The sequence below is a fragment of the Ixodes scapularis genome, unplaced genomic scaffold, assembly GCF_016920785.2.
Source record: "Ixodes scapularis isolate PalLabHiFi unplaced genomic scaffold, ASM1692078v2 PGA_scaffold3__209_contigs__length_174095766, whole genome shotgun sequence".
Taxonomy (NCBI): domain Eukaryota; kingdom Metazoa; phylum Arthropoda; class Arachnida; order Ixodida; family Ixodidae; genus Ixodes; species Ixodes scapularis.
Genome location: NW_024609868.1, coordinates 3,334,831 through 3,351,274, shown reverse-complemented (window position 1 = coordinate 3,351,274; position 16,444 = coordinate 3,334,831).

The window sequence follows — 16,444 nt, the reverse complement described above, 5'->3', positions numbered from 1 at the left end:
AATTAACTCTGGACCCTCATTGGAGAGCTTCAAATCGGGAACGCTTGCAGTGATGTGATTGCTGCGCCAATTGCGCCAAACTGCACCCAGTGGCTAACCCTGCTACGTCCTGCTACATTTTGCCAAAGTATGGGTAATCTGCGCCAAGCCTGCGCCAAAGGACCAATTTCGGTCGCCTTTCAAAAGCGAAACTAAGCTGAGAACCGTAACTGAACACGCATGTGCAAGGTGGCGCAAGCGGCCGCCCGACACAAAGCACCCTGCTTGAAGGGGTGTCCAAACAGGACACTACAAAACGCACGCCTCCGACAAATCGTGAAAATTGAAGCGGACGGGCCTGCTTCAAGCCCGCTTCAATTTTCACGATTTGTCGGAGTCGTGCGTTTTGTAGTGTCCTGTTTGGACACCCCTTCAGTCGTCCATCCGGTTTCTCATGGTTTTTCCCGCCGTCTCGCGTTTCGCGCCCTCGTCGTCTCGGGAGTCTTGTCTCGCGTCTTTTTTAAAATTATTTCAACGATAGAAGAGGCCACCCCGTCATGCTGTGAAACAAAACCACGTTTTTGCGCGGCGAGAGTTTGTGAGCTGAAACGCTCGCGCGACCGACAGACACCGTAGTCGCGCGACGGCTCGTGTCGCCGTCCCCACGTCGCTGCAGATATGTCGCTTTCTAAACTTGTTCATCGACATTCCTATCCTTGTTTAAATCGTACACTACTGCAAAACACCCTTTTTAACTCAAAGATTTTTGTGTCGAATTATTGATTACCTAGGTTTCTCTGGGTGGGCTTTCTTTTGAGAGGGACTTAGGTATGTGAAACATCTGCCGCAAAAGGAAGTTTAGTTGGTGAAGAGAAGTGAGCTAAAGTAAAGAAGGCAATGTCTGCACGTTGAACCCGCACAGCGCGCTCGTTTGTCTCGAGTTCAGTAGACAAAGCGCTCCAAGAAATGTGCGCTCAGGTCCTTTTTTTCTGTGTGTTAAGCTTGTACCTCGCCTGCCGGCCTGGCAAGCACGCGCCGCTGGACCGTTTTTTTTTTTCTTTTTTTTTTTTTTGTCATATGCTGGACAGTTACGTTTTGAATACTATTTTGGGAATCAGTTGGCGACGGAGCGGAGTTTCATTGTTTCGGTTTCGATTGAACAGCCGTTGTCTCCGCTCGCGCGACGAAGCACATGCCACTGCAAGCCTGCTGAAGTTGACCTCACGTGCATGTGAACATGACTGCACGACAGAGGCACCAGCCGGGACGCTTGCAATCCATTGTTTTGCGTTTGCTTACTTTTGACGAAAGTCTGGCCCGTCGGGAACCAGTGAAACGGTGGCAATCGTTCTTTTCGTAATTACTCGGCAACGCCTACAACACTGTACTGACGTCTGAGCAGTAAAAACACTAACAGCTAGGGTGACCACCTTCCTGCTAGCGAAATGCGGGACGCGCAAGGGCGGGGGGGGGGGGGGGGGGGGGGGTGTTGAGGAAATATATTAACACACGCACCGCGAACCCAAGCTCTGTTAACACATCTAATATCATGTGCTGTTTATGCACCTGTTAACTGTATTGTGGCAATTAAGCTCAATTAATTTTCGCTCCTATTGATATATCTCTTATGCCAAATGTGTTATTAAAGTGTCGAAGTTGAAAATATAAAAATCGACTCTAGCAAACTCAATGCATCAAACGGAAATAAGAAACAGTAAATATTTTTCGGGTTATTGTTTCCTGTCAATGCTTACTTTTATCAACATGGTCCTACACAAATTTTTAACATTATATTCTTTTTCGACCGTTGCGAGTTGTAGGCTTTTTGCCCTGTATGGCTGCCTTCACTAAAACAAAAATCCACAGCACCCCTTTCGCATTGACGCAGCGATTTCAAAATAATTGCAATATTTTATATTTAAACTTTTTGAGAGCAACTTTTCTTACAATATTTTGCCACCAAGGGGAGAGGCACAACGGAGCATGCGCGTCGGTTCTCCTGCACGGAAGGCGGTTGCTTCCCACAATGCTTGGACAGAAAATGGTGTACCATTGCGATTCACACAATTACCAGCGACCTCCGCGCTTCCCCGTGCCCCGTTGTTCGGTAGCGCCATGAGTTGCAGAGTAAATTTTAGTACAGTATGAAATGCGGGACATTTTGAAGATTTGAGAATTTGTTGCGGGACGCGGGACACGAGCCCTCAATGCGGGACAGTCCCGCGAGTCGCGGGACGGGTGGTCACCCTACTAACAGCGAGTTCCGTCACAACACAGCACAAAGTTCCCTTCGTTTGTCCAACACTTAAAACAAAAGTTTTAATTTTTCAAAGAATATCTGCTCCAAAAGCCACTTTTGCTGTTCGAGACACTGTTTTGGCTGCTCCAAAAGCCGCTTTTGCTGCTCCAAAACAGTGTTCTGGCTGCTCGAAAGGCCACTTTTGCTGCTCCAAAACACTGTTTTGACTGCTCCAGAAGGTGCTCCAAAATGGCTTAGGCCAATCACATCACTGCGCTTGGTACCGTGTACTGTTTAGCTGGGAAGAAAAGCACAAAATCTCACCAGACTACTAGATGTCAGTAGGTCAATGTAACAGATCGGGCATCGTCCTTCGCTGAACGACTTTATGCTTGGACACAGTGGCTGGAACGAGTCTCCAACTGCGTCGGAGTGTCCCTGGGACGGTAACGAAAGATTTCACAGGAGCAGCCAAGTAATGCTGCAGGTTGCAGTGCTGCACGCTCCTGGCGGTTAGTTTCTTCCAACTGACCAGCTGCAGAGGGGCCTAGCGCGGAAGAGGCGTCTTCAGTACCCATCTCCGTTGCTGTACCACTGCCAGTGTTGAGGCGAACCGCGGCATTCCCCAGTTGGGGTGTCGCCAGCCGAAGGTGCATTCCAGGCAGCACAGCTTCGGTGCAAGCTATTGGAAAGATATCAACGGACTCGGTTGCGAAGAGATGTTTAATAAAATTTCCGGTTTCGACTTGATGCCTCCCCACGTCTAGCCGGGATTTGTCCTAGGCACCCTGGGCAACAGTCGAAGCAGCATGACCAGCACGCGCCTCCGGTCCGGCGGGCTCGTGGTGCCGTTGGACGCGATGGAGCGCATGTCCCCGACCACCTCGCCACTGAGCGAGATGACTGGCATATCGTCGAAGACGCACTTGATGTGCTGCAGGACGAACGTGTCCACAGGGTCGTTCTGGAAGACCACGATCATGGTGTTCTGGACGCTCTTAAACGTGTCCCTCAGGCTGAGGATAGACTCGAGGCTGCGGCGCCTCATGCGGGCCAGCAGCGCGGTGGTGGTCACCTGCAGCTTGTGGCCCGTCAGCTGCTCGACGTAGTAGGTGGTCATGCGCTCGGCATCATCCAGGGGGACGTTCAGGCGCGACTGGAAGCTCATCACGCCGGGCCCCGTGTTCTTGAAGCAGGACACCGCCGAAGGGCCGCGCTCCCCCAGCACCCAGCGCCGCAGGAACTTGGACACGCGGCCCAAGCTGGTGATCTCGGGCCTGCGGAACATGGACTTGTCCCTCTTTGACCGCGCCGCCGAGTTGCCGGTCTCTTCCAGGACTTCAAAGAGGAGGGCGCCGCTGAGCCCCGCGTACCGCTTGCTCGGGTGGTCCACTTTGATCGTCTTGGACTTGAAGAAGATGGTGATGCAATCCACGGGCAGGATCTGCCGGACGCACTGTATCACTGGAAGTACCCATGTGTCCCCGGTTGGTAAGGTTTTGAGAGGTTGTAGCCAATAATTCTACCTTTTTTTTGAAACTGAAATTCGACTTGACCGGAGGCTTTAAAAATCAGGGTATATGCGTTTCTGAATATTTCCTGCGAGGCCCCGATGGAGTCCTTCACTGTTCGTCTGTCAATCTGCATCAATCCAAGGAGCTAAGCACACTGTGACTGGTGTAATTGAGTAAGGTACTTTGCTGGTCTAGTTGGTTCATCTTAGTTGAACATATAATATAGCGTAAAAAAGACAGGGGCACGAAGTAAACAGGACGAGCGCTAACTTTTAACTACTTTTACTCGGGGTAAGAGTGACAAAAATTTCTGAAATTAGTGTATTCGTGGTAAAAGTATAATTTTCTCCAGGGTCGGCGCCAAGGGGATGCGAGGGGTGGCGGGCGCCTCCCCTAAAATTTCTTCTGCCACCCCAAGATGAAGCAGCTTTGTACACAAATAATTGCCTACGACGTCGGCTTGAAGACCCAGTGCAACGAGTGTCCAGACTTTAGCGCCGTTCATGCGTTTTTTTTTTTTTCTATTAGCTTCCAGCCACTGCAAGTCGTACCGCGGGTAGGGTGCCTTCATGTCTCCCTAACCGCGGGCGAGTAAGCTATCAAGCGCTTTAGAAAAAGCAGCTTCCCTTTGTGACGCCTACTGGCTTTTCTCCGTATTCCGCTCTGTGGTGCTTATCTTCAGCGGAGACCGGAGACGTGAACGAAGGGGAGCTTAGTTAAAGTCAAGGTCATGGGGAATTCCGCACTGTCTCAGAAAGGGAAGCAAAACCTGGTTGTGAGGCTGAGCACAGGGGGCAGAGGTCCCTGCTGTGATACTACCCCCCCCCCCTTCCCCCGTCTTCCTCCTCGTGTCTCCGCATTTCCCTTTTCAATGAGCACACCGCATAAGCTATCTTGCATAAGCCCGTGGGCGACAGCACCTCATTTTACTCGTCTGTTGCTAGTTGAGAGATGTGGTTGTGTTGTCCCAGTTTTAATTGTTTTGTTCTTTCTTCATCCATCACTTTCATTTATTTCATTTATTTCCACTTTAAAGGCCCAGTCAGGGCATTAGATAAAGGGGGGGGGGGGGGGCAGTACGACACAATAAATCAACATATAAACGCAATAAAATACAATAATATGCAGTCAGGAAAAATTGGAGTAGAAGTTATACATGATGAAAACAAAAGAACACTCACAAAACATGGGTTTGAAGCGTATTCAGGAACGCTGTCGCGTCGCTAATGGTGACTATCGATGATGGCAACTGATTCCACTCGGATATGGTGAGAGGAAGAAGGGATTCGTTAAAAGCTTTGGACTTACCAGAAGTTCGTTTGATGGCACAGGAGTTATTTAGACGAGACGACATTCTTTCTGGGGGTGATAATAAGGAGTCCCTGAGGTCTGGGCAGTGGTAGTAAATTTTGTGAAGGAGGCAGAGTCGAGAAACTTTCCTTCGTAGGAGCAGAGGCGTCAGTCCGAGTTGATTTTTCAAGGAAGACACACTGGTGAAATGATCGTATGATGATAGGATGAAACGAGCGGCTCGGTTTTGCACTGCTTCTAATGTATTGATGAGGTATGCTTGATGGGGGTTCCAAATTGCAGCGGCATACTCTAATTTAGGGCGAATATACGTTTTTTCACTTGAACCAACACGCTCTTCTCCCAAGCATCCCCACTCAACGGGGCTCTTTTGTGTGTACCAGGCGTCGCTACTCTCCCTCCTCAAGATTACAGAAGATCAACCCGTCACTCAAAAGCAGCTTTGCGGTGCGGTGGACCGATCGCAGGCGTGCTTCGACCGCTTCGGTGGCTGGAACGGCTAGGGCATCCTGACGACGTCAGCCTCGCCGTAGCTTTGCTCATCCCGAGACAAACTACGTCACGATTGCGCCGGATGTAACGAGCTCTCCGCTGGCTGCTCTCCGAGCGCTTGCCAGAGTGGGCCGTTTATAACGATAAATACAGACATAAAGCTCAAATCACAAACGTTCGATTGTCATTTACGGATATTGTGGGGCATATTCAGCCTATTTCTGAACACGACGGGTATATTTCAAATTTTGTTGAAGAGAAAGAAAAATCGCGAGGGCGCCTTACCGCAATCGCTAGCCTTCTACCTGCTCCACGAGTGGTAACCCTAGTGCCTTACTACGCTTCTCACGCGCTCAAAGTCTTTGTGAAAATGACTGATTTAGAAGTTTTTCGATGACGTTAAACACCCTGTACACATGCGCAGAGCGACAATACATACGGCTATCAAGTCGGTTACCGATCCTACAAAAACAAACTTTTCCCCACTTTTATTTAACCAAAAACTCTTTCAAAAGCTTGGGATCAACAGTCTCATGGCTTCTCCTCTTACCTGCTGAAGTCACGGAACATAGCCAGAAGTGTTGCTATGCATCGGCAAATGTGAGCCATAGTACTATTTTGTACCGATGTTCCCGTGCTCGCCCACTGTGCAGTCTACGTAAGCCAGTGGCGTGTTCCTTTTCACATGGCCGTCACTCCTTATAGGTGGACTGCACGGCGGGTGTAGTGTACGAAATTCCACCCAGTTGTGGAAAGGTCTGTAACGGCCAGACAGGGCGATGCATCAATGATCGAGCACAAGAACACGCACTATCAGTAAAAAATAAAAAAAAAAAAGGCTCACATTTGCCGATACATTGAAACAATTCTGGCTGTTGTCCCGCGACTTCAACAATTAAGGATTCTTGGGAGAAGCCGTGAGACCGGTTTTCGTAAACTTTTAAAAACGTCTTTTTATACAAAAGAAAAAAAAAAAACTCTTAGCCTTTCCATTTTGGTGAAGAAGGAAGACCAGCGCAGCTGTACTATGGTGGGAATGAGGTAATGGCTGGCCGCTAGTCGGAAAGCTAGAGTGGAAGGGCTGGTCTTGAGCGACGGCGGCAAGCAGACAACCGGCGAGCACAACCCTCTGGACAGCTACCGCCATCTATGAGCGACGGCGACAACCAGAGTGTTGTGTCGACATTTGGTACCGGACACAATCCTGGGGAACCTAGCCCTTAACAGCTCCGCTGTAAAAAAGTGGGACGGCATATCTGTCAGTGACATGCCAATTGTACCTCATGAAAATTAATTTCAGTTTTGCAGCTATCAGATCGGATACCGTCTTGATAGCTGCATATGTTGCCGCTTTGCGTATTGCGTATACGGCGTGCAAGTTGGTCTGCTCCTTGCGCACCTCGTGCGTTTGTTTACCCTCAAAATGCGCCCACGAGCTTGTTTCCCCCCAACTTGAAGCGATGACGGCGCGTGCGTGGATGCTTCGTCGTCACGCATTCCCTGGGCGTTCTCTGTGTTCAGCTTTCATTGGTGTGCCCCCTCCTTGGACTGCAATGCGCCAAAAACGCATCTTGGAGACTTTCTCGCCCTATTTGATTTGCTTTTTCTTGAGTAAAAATAGTCCAGAGTTAGCGCTTGTCCTGTTTACTTCGTGTCCCTGTTACTTTTGTGCTATTTTATACGTTTAAATAAGGTGTAACTTACACTACGCAAGGGGAAAACCGGCGATCGCTTCTCTGTGCGAAAAGTCGCGTTCCGTGCTTACTATCAAAGCAAAGATAGCCAGGTTACTTTGTACCAGGTACCATAGATTGCGCGATCGTCAGCCATGAAGACGGGCTGCCCACGACGCGCGAGGAATTAGCGCGATCGGGACAAGGGCTTACCCCTGTCGCTTGGTCGCTGGACTCGCAAGGTGAAACGTACGTGTGTCTTTTTACGTGTCTTTCCTGCGTGATTGTTGCGGAGATTTGCGCCTAATTGCTTACCCTGCTACCTCCGCATCACATCGCCAAAATTTGATGTGTTTACGCCAACATTGTACCAAAATGTGATTTCACTTTGTTACCAATCCTGCAAATAGTATAATAGCTCACGCCCCGGGGCCGCTACACGGCCGTATCAGTACGGCAGACTTGTGGGAATTTTCGAAACTTTCGACTATCGCCTCAAATAACGCGCTACTCAATTTGATCTCTGTATCGAAGAATGACAATACCCGGAAATCTAACAATATCGTTCTGTTCGTGATTTATTCTGGCGAGTTAGCTAGCTTCGTTGAGTGCGTGTCTCACCGCGCACTGATGCACTGCAGTGAGGCGAGAACTGCGATGTAGGCGTCACAGTTTCGCGCATCTTCGTGCAGCGCACCCGCGTGCTGTGGAAAAACCACTCCTCCAGAGCGGGACTTTGCACGCGCGGGCATGGGGCATGTGTTCTGTGTTTTCGAAAAAAAAAAAAAAAAAAACTGTTAAAAATTTTGTCAATTCGGATTTCTCGGAAAAACTCAAAATTTCAATGTCATTGTGGCAAAAAAAGAAAAAAGAAAGACAGACTGTATTTTACGAAGAAATTGCGTGACAGCACAGAGTTGGTAGTTCTAAGGAGAGGCCACTTCAGTTTCCGTTAAGATATGGAACTATTGACAAAAGGGAGTTCGCCATTTATCTCGTCAAGGTTCGTTTAAAACAACGGGCCATTGTACTTCTGGGTCACGACAATAGCCAATGTTTCGTTTTTCAGTTTAGCCTGATGTGCTTATTGAGAGGATGCCTTCGTATGACGGTGAAAGCTATGAACCTGCGAATTTCATAGGAAGAGGGCAGGGCAGGACAGCTGGAGCTTCCTTGCTTCCAAGCGGCATACGTCCAGGTGTGCAGTTTTCTTCAAAGTATTGAAGTTAATTGAAGCAACACTTCTTTGCAAGATTTGTCGTGCGACAGTTAGGCAAAAAACACCAATGCCAAATGCAACTGCAGACATATCATTCGATACAGGAGACTTACGAATTTAGTCTATGTTTGTGTCCGGATATCATTTATTTTTTGGTTTTTAATACAGCACATTTGAAACAGTGAAATTAATCTCCAAATTTCATAACAGAATCTAAAAAAAATCGGTGTTGAACAAAAGCTACTCGACAATAGTATTCAAGATAAGTTACTAAATACCTGCTTTATCAAGTATACAGAGTACTACTCATGCTACTCTCACTGCAGAGTATCTTCAGTAGAGTACAAATATTTATACACTGTTTCATACTTAGCGTACACCACTACCAAAGCTGATGGCGTTAGTATGAGGCTTGATCTCGTTGATCATTTGCACGTGTTCTCGCGCAAACGAAACCATAGATGAAGCCACGCGCTCACGCTTTGACAGCGTTGCATATTAAGTATGAAAGGGAGTATGGAAATGTACTACATCGATTAATTTCGAAGACACGTTCTGATTGCGCAATTTTTCGTGACTTCAGTGACATTACAATGATTTATTTGCAATCAACAAAATAAAATAAAACCGCAGTGTTATTTTATACAGTCCCAGTACAATGAGGAGCATCTCCGGTGAATCTTACATGATGATAGTATTAGCTCCTTGACTACTGATTTTTTTCTTCAAGCAACGCACAGCAAACTTTTAAGCAGGCAATTTGCATTAAAATAAGACAAAACATTTCCTCGGCTTCCAGATGTCATATCTTGCTCTAAATCAGGACTCCTGGCCTGAGTTCCACTGACGTGCAGACTCCGAAGTTGATAAAATGCTTGGAGGATTCACATCAAGTTCATCACTCCTGTCACTGCCCATCAAACTATCGTCTGATTCCTAAAAATGAGAAAGGCCGAAGGTTTCGTCGTCCCACATGCCTGAGCCTTAAGGCCCGTTCACACTCTTGCGACTGCTTGCGACCTCTTAAACCTGGGTTCCTTAAAACTTGTTAAACCAGAAAACACACTGGCGCCATCTATTGGGAAGCAGTGTAAACTCGGCGGTCCGGCATATTTTTTTTTTTTTCTCGAGCATTATCCGTTCTTTCTTGGCTCGAAAAACTTTTTACAATGTTATAAACGAGCCTTTCTATGGGTATTACGCACATTTGACCTCGAAAATCCCGCAAAACCATCGCTCTTGTGAAATGCAGTTCCAGGGTCACCGCATAGATGGCGCCACAATGCCAGTGTGTTCCCTCATTCTAAAAACATTTAAGAAGTTGTAAGAGATCTCGTCTCTCTCAGTCGTACTCGGTCGTAAGAGTGTGAACGGGCCTTAAGGTTTTGTATCTCTTTGTCGGCTGGAGTGGACCTCCGCGCCAAGGCCATGTTGTTTTAGCGCAAACGCTCACAAGCAACTGCTTTTTTTTTTTTTTTTTTTTTGGCGGCTATATGGAGCATTTTTTTCTCTGTCAAACAGCATTATTTTGCTGCCCAAGGTGAATGGAGCAATAGGGGCGGTTTTGCCATCTGCCAGAGAGCGCACTAAACGAGCGCCGAAACCAAAACTCGAGTCGCTCTCGTGGTCGGGTGTTATGGTCCGTAACGGGTGGCACAAGTGAATCCCGGACAAAAGCCCACCGGTGATAACCTCACCGGCAAAAAGCTCATAGGAGATAAGCTCACCTACTTTTGTACGGGACCGGAGAAAAGCTCACCAGTCTTTTGACAGACCCGGAGAAAAGCTCAAATTAAATTAGTATGTAAAGTGGACCTTATCATTTAATAGCAGTAGTGCTACCAAGGTTATAGACGTCTCTCACGCAGACCGTGCACTGTGCAACAGAGTGAGCGCGAAGCGATTTTTGGCATTTTACTTAGAGAAGGGGTTGATCAATGTCAAACTTGCATCGCATAAGTTTGTGCCCCGAATGAGCGATTTCCACCGCACTAGTAGTTTTGATAACAACCACTAAAATGTAAAAAAAAAAAAAAAAGTTTATATTGACAGTGTCACGCAGATCCCTCTGCTGTGGGCAAAATAAAAATAAATAAATGACGATTTAAGAAAAAATCAGTTTTTTTAAAGATATAAGTGAGGCCTATTTGATTTAGATCATTGTAGCTAGAACACATTAATTATTTCTCATTATATTTAATTTTAACACAGCAGGTTGTTTGATCGATTCTTTCGATGAGTGAAAACGAGGCTGAGAAAAGAATTAGTACTGCAACTTAAACCACTTTTTGTTCATGAAAACCCTGCCAAACTAGAACAAAGACAACATAGTTTTTTGTTAGGGAAAACGCTGTATTGGCTTTTCTTTTTTGTGATTCCATTTTTTTTTTAATCCGACATTACGTTTTCATTTTTCGTTTCCATCTTTTACGTTCTGATTTGATTGCAAAAAGATTTGACGCAACTGGCGAACGAAGTCGGAGCTAGAAATAAAGCTCATCGTATCGATTTGCCCTGAAGACCAGTGCTTTTCGCTTGTTCGGTCCGATATAAATCTTTCTTGAGTGGTGAGTTTTTTCAGACTTAAATGCGGAACATGCGCACACACTGAATGCATTAAATAATAAACAAACTGTAAATACAATATATATATATATATATATATATTTTAGGGATTATTTTTGCGGGCAAGGTTCGATCTAAATCACCATAGTAAAACCGGTCTGATTTGAATCGCGATTTAAGTCATCTTGATTTTTTATTCTCCACCCTGGCTGTACCTCTCGTTCCGCTCTTATGTCCACCTGTTTCGCGTGAGTGTTACCATATTTAAATCTGACGTGACCGGGATAGAGGAAATACGACCCTTTTTTTTATTTTCCGTTTAAAAGAAGTAAGAATTGAAACCACTGCTTGTTCAACAAATTGTGTAATGTGGAAATTGGGCAATGCGGTGTCAGTAAGAGGTAATTTCATAAATTTCATAAGTCAATAACATAAGAGGGAATTTCACAAATAAATATCTAGAAACTACTCAAGCTGCAGCCCTATTATTTGGTTATGTCTCCCTCCACCCCCCTCCCTTATTTTTTTTTAATTAGCGTTCTATTGAAATTTTTTTTTTTCGTCAGGCAACGCCTGGCGTGTTACAGTTCATTTTTGTATTTTAAAATAAATTCTGCTAGTGAAGTGCAGAATGACCGCATGCGCATAAGGCGTCCCAACATACCTCAGTTGAGTGAAAGTATTTCACTTCAGTGAACGCTCGATTCTTAGATTCGAAGGTGAGCTTTTCTGAGCATCGGACATTTTTTCGGCGAGCTTTTCTCCGCCGTCCGGCACGAGTGACACTCGTTATTAGCAGGCAAGCGGTTAAGACGCTGAAAATCGTATTAATGCGAAAGCATTAACTGTCTCATGGAGCGAGCCGACGTCATCAGCTTTGAAACCGCGCCAAACGGCACCTTAAATGCTTTTTCCAAGCGAAGCCAGCTCCCAGCTATGTAAACACGCGCAAAGCTAGCCAACGGCACCAATATTCCCCGATTCCAAAACTGATGGATTTTCGGCTTCGGTCCCATTGGCTGGCGCGCGTCGACGAGACTCACATTGGCCGGAGACGCAGCGCCAACATCAAACGTCAAAGGTCAGAGCGTCGAGGAGAGGCGCTCTGAAGTTGACTCAACTCGTACGGGCCAAGGCTCAACAGGGACTCGCGGGTGGGAATGACATTAAGATTTTCTGGATCCCGAGCCATGTAGGCGTCACAGACAACGAGGCTGCAAATCGACTAGCCGCCTCTTCACAGAACGTTTTGCCATCAAATGTCCGATGTACCGTATACCAAGACTTTAAAACGTCCGTAAGATTTCCACTTTCACGGCTGTGGCAAACTGAACAGAATTTAGCTGGTAATAACAAGCTTCATACCACTGAACCAGAACTTCGTGCCTAGGAAACCTCCTATAATAAAAATCGTTTCCACGAAGTCCTTCTGTGCCTTTTGAGAATTTGCCACTCGGTAAACTCATCAATATCTGCTTATAGTTGAGGAACTGCAGGGGTACGGCGAGCACTGTAAGAAAACTTCATCTGTCCTGCATGTTCTCTTTCTTTGCCGCGGTCTTCTACAAGAATACAAGTTCTATTTCCCTGAGATTTTCAAGTACAACATCCCATTCCACACCCTATATTGGTTCTATGGAAGTGGCCTCTAATATCGTTTGAATGTGTTTTAGGTTTTCCCAAAACTATAGGTATCTTACACAAGCTATAGCCATGTTCTAGCCTAGTCTTATTGTACTTTTGCGAACATTTTTTTGAGCTTACCTAGTTTGGCGCAGTATGGCCGTCGGAGCTCTTGCACCATAAAACCCCAAAACAGCAGCAACATCACTCATTCATTCCCAAACATCCTTAGTTTGGAACTGCCTTTCCACCTCTATCGCTGCAATTCAGACCGATCACCTGTTTGAAACTGATCTTATTGATTTATATTGTTCAGGGCACGAGCCATACGTACTCTTTGCTTCATAATTCTTTTATTATTATACTTTATCTTACTTACACGGCACGGCAGAAAAAGTCTTTCAAGCATTGTTCAGACACTTGCGTTGATTGCGTTCAGAGCGACTGAAACAACGCCAACGAAAAACTGTTCACTCTAAAATCACTGAATGCTGAATCCAGTGACAGCTCGCCACACACAATGTGGCAAGCACTGCAAGAAGTAGCTCCGTGACGCAATCGTGAATCACGCTCGTGCTGGAGTCTCGGTCACTGCTGTCATTTCGTTTAATATGGGCGCACGCAAATGTGCGAAGCAGCAATGGACCTTTTCCGAGAAGCGTTCTGCGCACGCGCGAGCGCCCGATGCCAAGCGGTGGAAGTCGGAACGAAAAATCGAGGAAATTCGGAAGGAGGCTGTATATCAGCGAGTAGAATACGTAACTGCAGCATATATATAATTGTGTTACACAAAAAAAGAACGTCGACGGAAAGGAAAACACGACGTTTGGGTGGACGCCACGGATGCCCCTCCTCTTTTACAAAAGAAGGCCGTTAGGTTCATAGATAATTTAGGTTATATTCAGCATACATCGCCCACATTCGAAAAATACAAGCTATTACCCATCGGACATGTTTTTTCTATTAAATTAGCGAACATTATCTTTGACGAGATAAAGCGGGATGAGACCTCTTTCTTCAACGCCTACCTTCATAAGCCTGCCGATTACACTCTTAGACACACCTTTTACATCAAACAAAATGTTAGAACAGACTATGGAACTCAAACACTTCATTATCAAATCGCTGACTTACTAAATACTCATGCAAATATAGTTAAAACGGTACACAACTGTAGCAATCTCCAGAAGTTTAGGAAAATGATCAAATTATATTTTCTTTCCATCGAATAATATGCACCTGCCACTTGTGCCGATTAGTTCAAATGTGCAAATGTGATCAATTATATTATAAGTAACAGTGTTTGTTATTTTCACTAAACTTTGTGACTCTTCAAATGTTTTCATCCGTAAACTTATTTTGATGTGAATTAAGTAATTGATGTTCATTTTTTTTTCGGTATCCTTAGAAGTACGTGCCGAGTGCTGTAATGGGGGCTGGTGGCCACGTCAGAGGACTTCGTGTCTTCTTTTGCCGCAGCCTCCCAGACATATGCATGTCGAAATAAACTTATTATTATTATTATTATAAAGTCGCGTTGGGCAGGCGCCGCTGCTCAGAGAGCGAAGAAACTGGTAGCGTAGCTCCCATTATCGATTGGTAACGCAGGTAAGTCACTTCCTCGATTTTTAGTTCGTGCAGACACCGCCTGGTGCCGTCGGTATGTGGAAAAGGTCCACTGCGGGCCCAGCGATCAACTGACGGGGCCGCCCGTCTTCGTAATCAACGTTTCAACAAGAAGCAATGTCTCGCGCTGTCCTGCCCCTGGCCGTGACCAGGGGCCGCTACACAGCGGGACAAAGCGGGACCAAGGGACGGGGTCATCGCCACCTGCTGCGGTTGGTTAGCGCCGCGCCGCTACGCTTCGCAGCAGGTGGCGAATTAGACAAATGTCCCACCCTCTTGGAAGACATAAGGACGACTTTCCACAGTCTCTTCGTTTTGTTTCCTTTGCGTCTTCGTGCAAGTCTCGCACGGGGATCAGTGGGTGCGAAGAAACGCTTCGGCTTACCGTAGCGTTCGTCGCTGCAGTCCGAGCCGTACAGGAGAAAGTTCAGAGACGGCGTCTGCCCGGCATTTCTCGCAATGTTGCGGTAGCGTCGCAGTTTCAGGCAGAAGTCGTGGAGGTACGAGTTGTCCGAGTCCTCGTCTTTTTGAAGCTGGAAGGGACGGTCGAGGACTCGGTGCAAGTTCCAAGAACTAGCATTCTCAGAAAAAAAGGGCGTAGTCTTACACCCTCTGTCCCATATAATGCACCCCAAAACTTCAGTTCGACGTACAACGCAATGACGTCGAACTGACGGCGCCAACTTTTACAAGGCGCTTGATAACGGTACGATATAGCTTATTAAAGAGCTAAAGCATGTATTAAATACCACATACAAACACGAAAAAAAACAAAAAAACACTGAGGTTTTGCAGTAGGGCCAAGAAAACCCCGGTTATTTTTTTGTAGTCAGTAACACGTACTATCCATTATCTATTTTAATAAGTTGTACCACACGGCTATCAAGCCCCTCGTGAAATTTGGTACCGTCGGTTGGACGTCAGTGCGCTGTAAGCCGAACTGAAGGTTTGGGGTGTCGAATATGTCACGATGTGTGCAAGACTATACCCTTTTTTTCTGAGACAGGTTGAGTGTGCGGGTGTACAGAATACGCGACAGACAGCTAAATCAATATAGGGGCTTTATTGCATTCCACGATATTACAGGTAACTGTGGAACACAAGTATCTGCCGCCTCGGTTGAACCACCACATAAGCAGATTCCACGATACTCGCAGTTTTGATCGGAATCTTTCAGCTGCAAGCAGGAAGTACCGCTGATCACTTGTTTGTGCTGCGGTATCTCATCTATTACGGTAAGAATTTCAAGGTGGAAAAATGTCAACGATTATTTAACATAGGTTGAAATTGACAATAGTAATAAAATGAAAGCGACATAACGGACGAAGACAGGACAAAGCGTCGCTTTCCTTTTATCCCTGTAACATAGCAGCACGCTCCAATTCGTCGTGACTGTATGTCAATGACAGACGTCTAACAAAGAGACAATAAAATCGATTAACACTCCAAAAACTGAGTTCTGTAATGGCGTGAACATTAAACGCCTGCAGATAATTGAAGCTAAAATTTGCAAGGCCACTCGACATTATATGAAAAATTGTTATTGATGCTTTGGAGTAGTTCCGAGACGAAATGAGTAGCTATGGATTACAAAACACCAAAGCTTTGAATCATTTAGCAGCTTGGAAGGTACTTGAAGAGAAATTTTTTTTCAAGCTCCTCTTATCAGCTTCGACCGATTTGTTTGGACGAACACTCTAAGAAATGCCTGCGCGTCCACTTACCCGCAAAACACTCGGGAGAGCCAATCTCTGCGGTCTACGAAATCAGCTCAGCGAATGAGGAGGCAGAACATCTGTTTAGACCTCAAAATGAAGTCTGCGCTGTGGCATTACGCAATGCAAGCACGACGCTTTGCATTGCGGAATGCCACAGCGCAGACTTCATTTTGATGTCTAAACGGACGTTCTGCCTCCTCATTCGCTGAGCTGATTTCGTAGACCGCAGGGATTGGTTCTTCCGAGTGTTTTGCGGGTAAGTGGACGGGCAGGCATTTCTTAGAGTGAACACGTGCTCTTGCGACCTTGCACGTGCAAGCAGTTTCCGTTTGGTTGAGGTCGTTTAACCAGCATATACGTACTTAGCCATTGAAATCCATCATCGAAACTTCCAGAGAAAACAGCCCGATTTGGGAGCATGTGCGTTCCTTGAAATTTATGTGCTGGAAAATCTAAGTTCCCCTAAAGTCTTAGCAAGCCTTGTT